Below are 12,779 nucleotides of genomic sequence, written 5' to 3'. Positions count from 1 at the left end.
AAGCTTACTCCCCAATTCCATATGTGAAGAGCTGATCAGAGAAGTCTTTACTTTTGATATCAGGAATCTAAATAGTATGAAACCATTAACTAAGATGCATCTCCTTGTTTATTAGAGAAACAGTAACCAGGTGGTGCTGGCACACGTCTTTAATGCCAGCAGAGGCAGGCAGCCTGGTCTACAGAATGAGTTCTGCGGCAGCCAGGCCTATACAGAGAAACCATGTCTCAAAAAACAAAACAAAGAAGGAAAAGCCCCAAGATAAAAATCTGTTTAAAGGTGGGGGCCAGAGTCTCATGCCTGCTTTTGGGGAGAACTGAGGAGGAGTCAGAAAGAACCAAGGACCTAGCCCCAGTACTGCAGTATGCATGTTCAAGTTCACAACCTTACTTTTTTCCCTGAGGTGTTGGTTGCAACATGTTGCTCACTCTGAGTTTTCATGCTTGCTTATCAACAGGGGACAAAGGCCATTGCCAAAGGTCGTGAGATTGATGTCATGGGTTTATTTTGCAGATTACATAACAGTCTCTAAACAGGCCAGTTTTGGGTTTGGAGCCTGGGGCGAGCATTCTAAGTGCCTTCTCTACACCAACATATTCTCAAAACATCCTAAAGGGAGCTGGGTACTAAAGGGAACCTCTAAAAAGATGCAGAAGAGCTGGGCTTAGTGGTGCATGCCTGTAACCCCAGCATGTGGGAGGCAGAGGCAGGGGGATCTCTGTGAGTCCAAAGTCAGCCAGAGCTACATGGTGGGATCCTCCCAATAAACAGATAAATATGACAACCTAGAAAATTAAAAAAAAAAAAAAAAGATGAGTTACCTGAAATTCCGAGAACAGTGTTTGTAAGTGAGCATGTGGCAGCTGTGACTCTAGCCCAGATCTGAATAGAGACTCGAGTCTTATTTATTTATTCATTCATTTATTTTATTTTTATTATTAGTTTTGTTTGGTTGGTTTTGTTTTTGTTTTTCAAGACAGGGTTTCTCTGCATAGCCCTGACTGTCCTGGATCTCACTCTGTAGACCAGGCTGGCCTCGAACTCACAGAGATCTGCCTGCCTCCACCTCCTGAGTGCTAGGATTAAAGTCTTGCACATTAAATAAAATCTTTATAAAAAATATATTCAAAATGTCTAGTCCATAAGTAACTGGCAAATTTATAGATTACTCCAATGGCTGTCCTGTCCTGAAGAGTCCAAAGTTTTGTACCTAGTATGTCTTTTGACACGATTCTGTAACCAACTGTCTAGTCTTCAACCCCATCAAAGACCTGAGAAGGGAAATAGTATTACCTGAGTAAGCAGGAAGTGCAAGCAAGCGACTTGCAAAAAATGTAAAAAATGACAAATAGCTGGATGCCTGGACAGTTACCAAGGTTCCTCTGCAACATTGGGGCATCCATCTTTGGCCTATAGGCCTAGAATATCTGACAGACCTTTTTCAGAAGCAGAAAATTTTAAAGGACCCTGTCTTGGCAAAGTTCAGCAGTCACTTTTCTTTGTGTCCTGCTTGTCCAGATTGTACAGCATACTTACTGTCAGCAGTTGAGGCAAGGGCAGTTTCTTGCGCTATAGGTCAGTTTGTGCCATAAAGAAAGCAAACTCCATATGGAGTGTCTTCAGTGCCCATCATCCTCTTTAGAAATAGATTGGTGCTACCAGGAGCAGTTATAGCTCACATCAAGAAAAGTCCAAGTTATTAAAACATTTTAAATGCCATATTCTGTAGGTCTTTGAAGTGTTTTAATATTACCTATCTATTTGAAACATACCTCTGTATACCTAGAAAACCTAACTAACAAGACTACAAGTTTGATAAATATGGGTGACTGTTAACCTGTATTTCTTTATTATTCTAAACAGCGTTTAAGGACTAAAACTTCACATTGCATAAATAAACAAGCTGTATAGGTAATTCATACCTCAGGCAAAAAATAGAAACAGATGTACAGTATAAGGACAATAACCTTAAAATTGTAACAATATACAAAAATATCTTAAACGGAAGTAGAAACATATACAGTATAATAAAAATAACCTTAAATTTGTTTCAATATATAAGAATCCATACCAATGTAATTTATTTAAAACTGATAGTTGCTTTTAGTTTTAAGGTAGATTTAATAATCTACCTTTTATCCTATCGTATTTATCCCCTTTTTCTTTTCCAAATGAGATCCCTGAATCTAATCTTTTGTTCAGCATATATACTGGGAAAAAAAAGTACAAAAATTCAATTTCTAGTTACTTGATAAAGATTCAAACCCAAAATCATGTACAGGATGCTAGATGAAGCCCTTTTGTAGAATCAGTACCCTATATGATCATTAATATCATGACAAAAAGTTGAAAAAAGTATATATATATATAGACTTTATATATATAGACTTTATATATATATATATATATATATATATATATATACTTTATAAATTTGGAGATAATATTTATACCTTAAAAGTTTTAAAGAGTCAAAAACAAAGGATTGTAAGATTAGTGGCAATAGAATAGTCCCTTGATTTTGGTTTTCCTTCTGTCCCATATCAGGTGGCTCTTCTGACATGAGACAGATGTTATTTTCCTTTTTTTTTTTTTTTTTTTGTTTTGTTTTGTTTTGTTTTGTTTTGAGACAGGGTTTCTCTGTATAGTTTTGATACCTGTCCCGGAACTTGCTCTGTAGACCAGCCTGACCTTGAACTCACAGAGATCCACCTGCCTCTGCCTCTTGAGTGCTGGGATTAAAGGATAAAGGCATTAAAGGCATGCACCACCACCACCCAGCTTGGATTTTCTTTTAACAACATGCTTGGGTTTAGAAGGAGAGAGCCATGCTCCAACTCCAAAGCCAGCTTTAATTTTTAATTGAATTGGGACTACAAAAAGACCATTTGCTTTATGTGTCTCTAGAGAACAGCAGAAATAAACATTTGGGAAGATAAATGAAATTTTATCCTGTTGGAAATGTGCTATATCATTAGGACAATTTTATCTTTTTCTTGGGACATTTTCTCTGGATGATTTCTCCTTTTTCTTCAGATGTCTCATTTGTCTTCAGATTCCTTAGCTGGATTCCTTCATTCTCCTGAAAAGACAAAAACAAAACCCTGTCCCAACCCTAACTTTGGGGAGTTTCACTTTTGGCAAGTTATATCTGATCAAATGAGAAGGACTTGTTAGTGGTAGAAGTTAGTTTAGATTGAATCGTCATGCTGGTTGATGAACTATCACCTCTTCTAATTAAGATGTCTCTCGTTCGAAATTGAACCTTTAATCAATTTTGATAGTATCCACAACTTATCTTCTCCTGTGGAAACAAAAGCAAAACTCTTTCCCCAATGTAACACATATCCTGGTTTCCATTCTGAGGTCAACACATCTTTAAATTATACAGAGTGATTTAATTCAGTAGTTTTTTTTCTACTGTCCAATGTATCTCCTCAGCTGTTGTTCCTTTCTCATTAGCATTTAGAAAATTTAAAATTAATAAAGCATTATGCAGTCTATCTCTGGGGGTCTTCATTACTCCTTTTAGAGTTTGATTAGATCTTTCTATAACTGCTTGTCCTGTAGGATTGTGTGGTATGCCTGTAATATGCTTTATGTTCTAACATGCAAAAAAATGTTTGATTTTACTAGAGACATATGCTGGAACATTGTCAGTCTTAATTTTTTAATAATTTATTTTTATTTTATAGTCATTGATATTTTGTCTGTGTGAGGGTGTCAGATGCCCTGGAACTAGAGTTACAGACAGGTGTGAGGTGCCACGTGGGTGCTGGGAATTGAACCTGGGTCCTCTGGAAGAGCAGACAGTGCTCTCAACTGCTGAGCTGTCTCCCCAGCCCCCTCAGTCTTCATTTGTACAGGTATCCCCATGATGGCCATAACTTCTAACAAATGTGTGATTATAGAATCAGCCTTTTCAGAACTCAAAAAAGTTGCCCATTAAAATCCTGAATATGTATATATGGTATGGTGTACATATTTTATTTTTTCTTTTTTTTTTTTTTTTTTTTTTTTTTTTTCGAGACAGGGTTTCTCTGTGTAGCTTTGCGCCTTTCCTGGGACTCACTTGGTAGCCCAGGGTGGCCTCGAACTCACAGAGATCCACCTGGCTCTGCCTCCCGAGTGCTGGGATTAAAGGCGTGTGCCACCACCGCCCGGCTATATTTTATTTTTTCAAACTCTGCAAAATGAAACACGTCCATTAGCCAAATTCCATTTCTTTGAATACTCTTTGGTTTACTTCCTGCAGATAGTGAAGTTTGATTATACAAGGAACAAGTAGGACATTTTCTTATAATTTTTTTGGCTTGTTGCCAAGTGATAGAAAAATCTTTTTTCAGCACTGGGTGGCGGCGGCGGCGGCAGCAGCAGCGCACACCTTTAATCCCAGCACTGGGAGGCAGAGGCAGGTAGATCTTTGTGAGTTTGAGGCCAGCCTGGTCTACAAAGCGAGATCCAGGAAAGGCGCAAAGCTACACAGAGAAACTCTGTCTCGAAAAACCAAAAAAAAAAAAAAAAAAGAAAAAAAAAGAAAAAAAAAAGAAAAATTTTTTTTCAAAACCTTGTTATTGACATGGTATTTTTGTTTTTGTTTGTTTTATGAAATTTGGAGGCTTCTAGCACATTTCCTATCAATAGTTGATTGATTTCATCATTACCTTGTGCATATGGGATCTAATTGTGTTAGTTAGATATAAGGGATGATTTCTATTTCTGATTATTTATTGTAACTAAATAAGTCAATTTTGTGTCATCTAGAATAACTTCAGCAGTTTCAATATGTAAAATAACTCTTTCTGCATATTGAGAGTCAGTACCTATATTAAGAGGTTCTGGAAAAAAATCTAACAATATCATGAGAATAGCATATAATTCTGAGTTTTGAACAGAATTGTAAGGGCTTTGAACCACTTTATTTAAATTTTTTGATTTATAACCTGCCTTTCTGGATTTATTTGGATCAGTATATAATGTAGGGGCTCCATACAATGTGAGGAAGGATCCAGTTAGTTTTCTTTATAAACTGAATTTTCTTGCTTTTGGGATGTTTATTGTTAATCTCTCCCAAAAAATTACTGCAAGCTCTTTGTCAGTGTTCATTTTCTGCTCATAAAGAGGAAATTTTAGGATTAATAAAAGGTACTACAATTTTTGTTCCGGTAATCTCTAGAAGAAACATTGTTTCTAGGAATGCCCTGCTAACAATTCCTTTTTAGATGACCTTGTTTACCACAAGGAAAACATTTGACATTTTAATTTTTCCTTAAGCCCTTGAGAATCACCTCCCTCATCCAAGCCGCATCACTATAGTTAAGAGACTCAACATTGATTGTGTGTTGGATACATTCTTCTATGGGTGATGATCTGACCTTTAAAGGCACAAGTATCTTTTTGCATTTTAATTAGCATTTCAAAAGCCAAAGATGGAATTAGTACTCGCCTAACTTCTTGATGTAATATCACTCTGTTTACAGCTCTAGTCACTCTTTGTAAAAAGCCAATAAAGACTTCTTTGGTGCCTTGTATAACTTTAGTTAATGGCTCAGTCCTCTTTCCTGCTTCTTGAATCTTTTCCTAAGCATTTAAGGCTACTGTATGGCATAGGGATAAGGTGTGTTCATCAAATGCAGCCTGACTATCCGCATCAGCATAATGACCCTCACCAAGGATTTGATCTTGGGAAATCTGAAAACCTCTAACCTTACTTTGCTGTTCAAGGGCCTCAGCTTCTTCTCTCCACCAACTGTACCACTCTAACTGAAGACCATATTCCAATACTGCTGTAACTAAACCTTTCTAGGCTTGTGAAGTAATTCTGTTCTGCGTGGACCATGTATTCAACATCTGCCTCATGTCATATGAATGCATACCATAGGAAACCATTGCTTCCTTAAATCTCCTTAAATCTAACATTTCTATAGGATCCCATTTAACTTCTGTATAGCTTTGGGTATACCTGTCATCTGATAGTCTTTCTTGAATCATATATGGTTAAATCAAGGTTTTTTTTTTTTTTTTTTTTTATAAATAACCTTAGGCTGCTCCTCTCTAATTCCATAAGGTAATGATGAGGTTAGTTCTCCTCTGAATTATTGTCTGTGTCTGAACGCTTTTATTATCAGTTTTAATAAATTTTTCTAAGGCTTGTAATTTATTAGTATTGGCCTTTCTAAGGCTTGTATCTTTTGAATAGTAAATTTTTCTAAGTCTTGCGAATTATCAGTCACCTTCTTGTTCTCTTCATCAGTAAATATTTCTAAAGCCTTTATATTATCAGGCAAGATTGTATTATTCTCCTTAGTAACTATTTGTAAGGCTTCCATATTATCAGTAGTAGCCTTTTCTAAAGCTTGTTATCTTTTGAATAGTAAGTTTTTCTAAGTTTTGCATATTATCAGTCAATTTATCATATTTGGCAGTTATCAAACCATTTTTAAGGATAAAATATGAAATGCCAGACTGATAATGACTATGACTGAAATCGTATCGATCCCAGCTAAGTTTTTTATCGCCTCAGTTTTTGTAGCATCCTGTCCATAGCAGTGAGCAGGGTCCTAATTTCCTGCATTGTGATATTTCCAATCATTGACCTGGGAAAGGTTTTAAGATTGTCCTTTCCCCTTATTCTTTTACCTTTTTTAAAAAATTAATTAATTAGTCTAGTTTACAGTTTAAAAGTTGTCAAGTGACTTATCACAGTTGCGATTCAAGAATTGTTGTAGACGTAGTGGCAATGTTTGACCAGCAGGTGGAGCAGGTGAGGCATCAAGGTAGCTCAGGTTCTGCTGGGCTGAACCACCCCAAACTCTGCTCCAGCACTTGTCCCCAGCGAGCAAAATTGGTTTGAGAGAGCAGCAGTATGCCACAGTTGATTTATGCTAGCGCGTGCCTGCGCAGGGCTTGGAAGGGTAGCGGAACAGTGCAAATGCGCAAGGCAGCGGGAACCTGCCTTAGCGCCTGTGCACGCCGAGCAGGACACATCTGGGAGCGCAGCTGCTGGAGCAGGTGGGGCCACGGGGAGCTCCTGGGCGAGGGGCGGGGGGCGGGGTGGGGGGAGTATAGGAATCACAAGGTACAAGGGCCAGTGAGGGATGGGGTGGGGTGGGGGGTGGAGTGAGAAGGCTCCGGGATTGTCTTGACGCGCTGGCGGGTGGGTGGGCACGGCAGCCTGTTGGACGCCAGACGATAAAGGAAGTAAAATGATTACCGTTTATTATCAGTAAAATATGTACACAAATACCGCCATACAGGGTTGGAAATCTGAACCGACTCGCCAGCAACTCCTACTGCCAGCCGCTTGTTCCTCCTTCCAAGGGGCCCGCGCACGCCTTGGCCCCGCCTTATACTTGGGTCACGTCCATTCCTCAAGAAAACTCCACCTCTTGGGCCAAAATTCTCCTTTTAATTGGTTGGCTGACCGGCGACAGGATTCCCTAACAACTAGTCTCCCGGGGACCCCCTAGCCCGGAGACCGAGGTCCCCGAAGCCTGTGCCCCGCTCCCACAGCAGGGCAATGTCCGGCAGATCAGGAAGAGGGGGAAGCCCGCGGCTGAGAATGGGGTGGGGTGGGGGAGCCGGTGGGGGTCTGTCCAGAGAACGCCCAGGCGGAACCACTGCGAGTGGCAGCGCGCGTCCCTTTCTCCACCCGACCCACTGGGCCGCCGCTCCCGGCCACATGTCACGCAGCCCCAGCCCTCGTTCGCGCTGTGGGTCTTTGGCGCCCTGTTTTGTTTTCCTGTGGCTGTCAAGGTTCATAGGTATCCGCCCCGGAAGTGATGTCACCGGGCGCCAACGGGGCTCCTCGGGGTCGCCATGGTTTTTAAAGGGAACTTAGAGCTCTTGGCGCCATGTTGCTTCTGGGCGGAAGTAGCGCATCTAGGACTCTGCCTCTTTAAAGGAACAGAGACGTTTGCAACCTTGGTAATACATTTGGGGTTGCCAGCGATGCGACGAAGCCTCACAGTTCTTCGCTGAAGCAGGTCAGTACCTGGTTGCGGTGCTAGGTTTCACTGAGATCGTGTGTTGAAGCCGGCAGGTTCTCCAAAGGGTTCCGAGTGCTGTAGCCCTCGATGCGTGTGCTGCTGTTTGTGTGTGGTGCTGCTGTTTGTGTGTGGTGTGTAGCTTCGCTGAAAGAAAGGCTGGTCCCCCGAGAAAAGCTTGCGCGCGCGGTTGGCAGCTCTGCACTCATCCATGGGACCAGACAGGCTAGCTCTCTCTGCACCCACATTCACTTGCCGAGGAGATGAAGACTGCGGTTACAGAAGAATTCCCGCCAATAACAGTCTCCGTGGGTTCTTCTGACGATTCCCAGGCTGACAGCAGTCATGGCAATTGGGTTAGAGTACTAAGGTGGGACAACTTCCGAGATAACTTAGATAAAAAACTTATGGGACAGAAAGAATAGCCTTCAGCCCTGCTGCCGTTCGAGTGTTCGCGTGCACGCCAGCTTTCTACTAATATGCACACGTTGTTAACTGATGGACTGGCACAAGGGAACAGAGGTTCTGGGTACCTGACAAGGGGAGGAATTTAACTACTGTGTGCACGGTTTGATTCTTGAAAAGAAAAGGATGAAATTATCTGCTGAGCCAATGCCTAGGTTCGGGTCTTCTCCTAAAGGTCTTGTTGCTTCCCTTTAATAAAGGAGGAAACAGGTTAGGGGAAGTTAAAGAATTTAGTGTGTTACAGCCAGCATGGGAAGAAGAAGCTGGAATTTGAGTACAGGGGCGTTTAGCCTGCTTTGGTCTGACCCACGTTCCACCAGGCATAGCACAGACATGCAGCATGAATTGTTGGACAAATGGAGCTGACAGGAAGACTAGCCGAGGGAGAGGGTGAACAGAGGAAGAGTGTCAGAGCCCAGGATAAAGTCCAAGGCCCACTGTCCTTTTCTACCCTGGAGTCGGTAGAGCTGGACCATCATCCATTACAGATATGACCACAACAGTAGACACCGAGTGGCCCCACGCTTTCACCTTTTCAGTCCTATTTACCGATGGGTGAGGCACCGAGTTTGGAAAAGGGATTCCCACAGGTCCTCGCTCCCCTCCCACCGACCCACCCACGGGAGGCTTTGAGGCCACCAGGTCTTCGCCCTCTGCTTTCTGGGAGCATCAGCCTCTAGTGGTTCAAAGTCTACACAGTAGCTGGACAGACGTGAACTGACTGTTCCCATTCTATGATTCTGGGAGAGCAGCTGACAACGCGGCAGTCAGCTCCTGTGTTGCAAACCTTTGCATAGGACAAAGAACCAGACTGGGTGGAGTCCCCTAGATAGTGACTGACCTTTCATACGTGACAGAGAAGTGTTTAGAACGGCTGCCCAGCATTCCCTGAGGGTCCTAGGGGACTGATACAGTGCACATCATCAGAGCAAGTGTAGGTTGCAGACATCCAGGCTAGTTTCTATGTGCACCATCCTTTATGGCCAAACCTCAACCCCACCTACCACTGCACTTTCCTTCCCTGACCTCAAGACCTGGCTCCTGGTTGCTAATCCAGATGGGGGCGCCAGAAGACCACTGGAGGCCTCACAGCAATGACATGCTCCTGACCTTGTCCACCTGCAGGGACTTTGCGGTCTGTCCCCAGAGCAGCGGTCCTGGTGCTACAAATAATGGTGTCACATCTCAGGACAAGGGGCTCTTGTCTTTCTGCTTGTTTTTACTGGCTGAGTTCTCAAACTGACAAGGAACAGGGACATCTAAGCTACCAAGAAAAGACCTGCTCCTTCCTCTGTGGCCCACAGGCCAAATCAGCTTAGCCAGAGAGGGGTCCATTAGGCCTGTCCCAGCAGACATTGGGCCTGAAGGACTCCCAGAGGACCCAGGCAGCCCCTGAAAGTTTCCTACCTCCTTACCCAGGGGAGCAAGTGTGAGCCTGGAGCTTCCTGGCCTTTGCTGGACTCTGACTTTGGGTAAGTCCCTTCCTTGATCCAACCCTCAGCTCTACCTAGAAAATTGGCAGGCTGTTCTCCAAGGTTCCTGCTGGGCCTCTACTTCCCTGTAAGTAGAACTGCCCAGGGAGGGGAATTTCAGTTTTGCATCTATATCCTTACTAAGGGAACAGGAAACAAGCTGCCTGCTGTTTGTCACACCTGGGATTGCCACCAACCCCTGTGGGCTGGGAACCTTCAGTCAGAGCTGCAGAAGTCACTCCTTTCTTCTCAGCTCATTCCAAGGTCAAGGGGCCTGGGTCTCCATCCTTGTGTTCCTTAGCTCTTAGGCCAGCATTTCCTCTGGGAATATTTACAGTATGGGACCTCTTTTTTACTGTTTAAAAAAGAGGGGCTAGGCTGGCGGTGGTGGCGCACCCCTTTAATCCCAGCACTCGGGAGGCAGAGCCAGGTGGATCTCTGTGAGTTTGAGGCCAGCCTGGTCTACAGAGTGAGTTTCAGGACAGCCAAAGTTACACAGAGAAACCCTGTCTTGAAATAAATAAATAAATAAAAGGTGGGGGGCTGGATTCATTATTGAATAAGAGACTTTTGGGGAGAGGCCTTGTATCATGAAATAGATGTTTAAAAAAGACATTTTTATTTTTAATAATGTGTGATTGTCTTGCTGTGTGGTTCTGTGTGTGTGTGTGTGTGTGTGTGTGTGTGTGTGTGTGTGTGTGTGTGTGCATGAGTACAGATGCCTCTGGAGGCCAGCAGCATCAGATCTTCCTGAAAGCTGTAGTTACAGGCAGTTGTGAGCCACCTGGTGTGGGTGCTGGGGTCAAGTTTAGGTCCACTGCCAAAGCAGTGTGGCTCTTAACCATGAGCTCTCTCCCTAGCCCTGTTAAACAGGTTTTTGTGGAAAGCTGGTGGGTTTCAATAATTGGCTTCTTGCTAATTGCAGGTTACCATATGCATACAAGGAGCACAGCATGACGTGGGTTAGACTGGTTGGTTATCTGTGGTACTGAGGATCAAGTTCAGCCCTTGTTCTTGCTGTGATGATTCTCTACCACTCTACGGATGGGTAAACTGAGCCCACAAGCTGTGCCCTGGGGACCCATGGTCCATAGCTAGTGCAATAGTGGAGCTGGGTGGTTTCATCTGAGACCAAACTTCATTTTTTTCCCTCCTTGCCATGGCGTGGGGACAGGTCTTAACCAAGCATGACGTCCCTTCTCCTGCTCTCTCCTGTTCTCGGTGGGCACCATGGTTAGTGTTTCCTCAGTGAGTGGCCATCTTCCGGCTGGCTGAGCCGAGCAAAGGAAATGCAAACGTTCTTCGAGGGAACCAGAGCATTTGAGGAAAGAGTTGGGGTTTTAGGAAAAGGTGAATGGAGAGTGGCACGAACCCTAGTTCAGGTATTCAGGGTCTAGTGGGTGTCAGTCTTTTTTTTTTTTTTTTTTTTTTTTTTAAGATTTATTTATTTATTATGTATACAATGTTCTGCCTGCATATATGTCTGCAGGCCAGAAGAGGGCGCCAGATCTCATTACAGATGGTTGTGAGCCACCATGTGGTTGCTGGGAATTGAACTCAGGACCTCTGGAAGAGCAGTCAGTGCTCTTAACCTCTGAGCCATCTCTCCAGCCCCGGGTGTCAGTCTTTATGCTCTGGAGTAAAATAGGGCAACAGCCTCCCAGCAGTGGTAGTCCGGCTGTAGGACCCCATCCTCACCAGACAACAGACCAGTTAAATAAAGGGAAATATTGAGGCAAGGGCGATGCTTTTTTCCCAGTTATTTTATTTATTCATTTATTTTATTTTATTTTTTGAGACAAGGTTTCTCTGTGTAGCCCTGGCTGTCCTGAAACTCCATTCTGTAGACCAGGCTGGCCTGTCTCTACCTCCCAAGTACTGGGAGTAAAGGCATGCCCCACCACCACACAGCGAAAGATAGAGTTTTGTTTTGTTTGTTTGGTTTTGGTTTTTCAAGAGACTTTATTTTTTTGAAGCCAGGCTTATAGGCTGGGCATGGAAGCTCATGCCCACTATCACATTTGGGAAATTGAGGGACTCAGTGAGTTCCAGACCAGCATAGGGTACAGGGTGAGTGAGACTATCTCAGAATAGCCAAGTAAATAAATAGATAAATTAAACCCCACCAGAGGATGGCGGGGGGAGGGAGTTGCTCTTGTCTATGTTGCCAGGAAGCTGACGTAGGGTTGGTTCATCCAGATGAGTGCTATGTGTTTTCAGACTGGTGACCAGCTTCTCACAGCAAGGTGCCAGAGGTACACGTATGACCCTAACAAGCACTTAGTCACAAGGGACTTTTTAGTTCTGCAAATCTCAAAACAGAGCTCATTAGTCCACGGGGCCGCTGTTGTGCTGATTGCCCACATGCAGTTTCTGGAATGTTACACAATGGACATGTTAGGTGTGTGGCTGCTCCAGGCCCTCTTGCTGCTTGCCAGACTCCTTCACAGTCAGCCTCCGTGCACACCAGGGCACACAGTGCACACCCATGCAGATGCACAGCTAGTCATGGTGAATGGCATGGGGTGCATGCCAGGCATCGGGCAGAGCTGGCGCATGTGTGGATCAGGTCATGTTTAAAGCAAAGAACCTGTATGTCCTAAAGAAAGGGGACCATGGAGGCTGTGGAGTCGGGGCTCAGCCAACTCCAGAGGCCAGGCTGAGGTGGCTCTGCACTGATGTCAACACTCTAGTGACAACACAGCCTACTGGACAAGTGTGTCCAACGCGGGTCAGCAGCCAGGGTACTGCCGACATCAGCACCAAGTTATTGGAACATGCCAAGAGTCCACGGGTCGTCCACAGGTCGTCCACAAGCTTCCTGGGAGGTGTGTGTTGGGAGAGGCACCTGCTGCCA

At 43.8% G+C, this 12,779-nt stretch overlaps 1 protein-coding gene across 3 annotated transcripts in view; it reads left to right on the top strand.

The window, feature by feature from the left end:
* Window positions 1-7,806: 7,806 nt before the first annotated feature.
* Kyat1 (kynurenine aminotransferase 1) overlaps window positions 7,807-12,779 on the top strand; it is a 32,792-nt gene continuing 27,819 nt past the window's right edge. The window contains exons 1-2 of one of the 3 annotated variants that reach the window (XM_059259962.1): window positions 7,812-7,985; window positions 9,870-9,922. The gene's annotated coding sequence lies outside the window, so the exon portion shown is untranslated. Of the gene's footprint in view, window positions 7,986-9,869; window positions 9,923-12,779 lie in introns of all 3 variants that reach the window. The other 2 variants (XM_059259963.1, XM_059259961.1) reach the window with 2 other exon arrangements.

The sequence above is a fragment of the Peromyscus eremicus genome, chromosome 4, assembly GCF_949786415.1.
Source record: "Peromyscus eremicus chromosome 4, PerEre_H2_v1, whole genome shotgun sequence".
In the NCBI taxonomy this organism is placed as follows: domain Eukaryota; kingdom Metazoa; phylum Chordata; class Mammalia; order Rodentia; family Cricetidae; genus Peromyscus; species Peromyscus eremicus.
The sequence above is the reverse complement of the archived record's forward strand: the minus strand, read 5'-3'. Positions and strand labels throughout refer to the sequence as shown.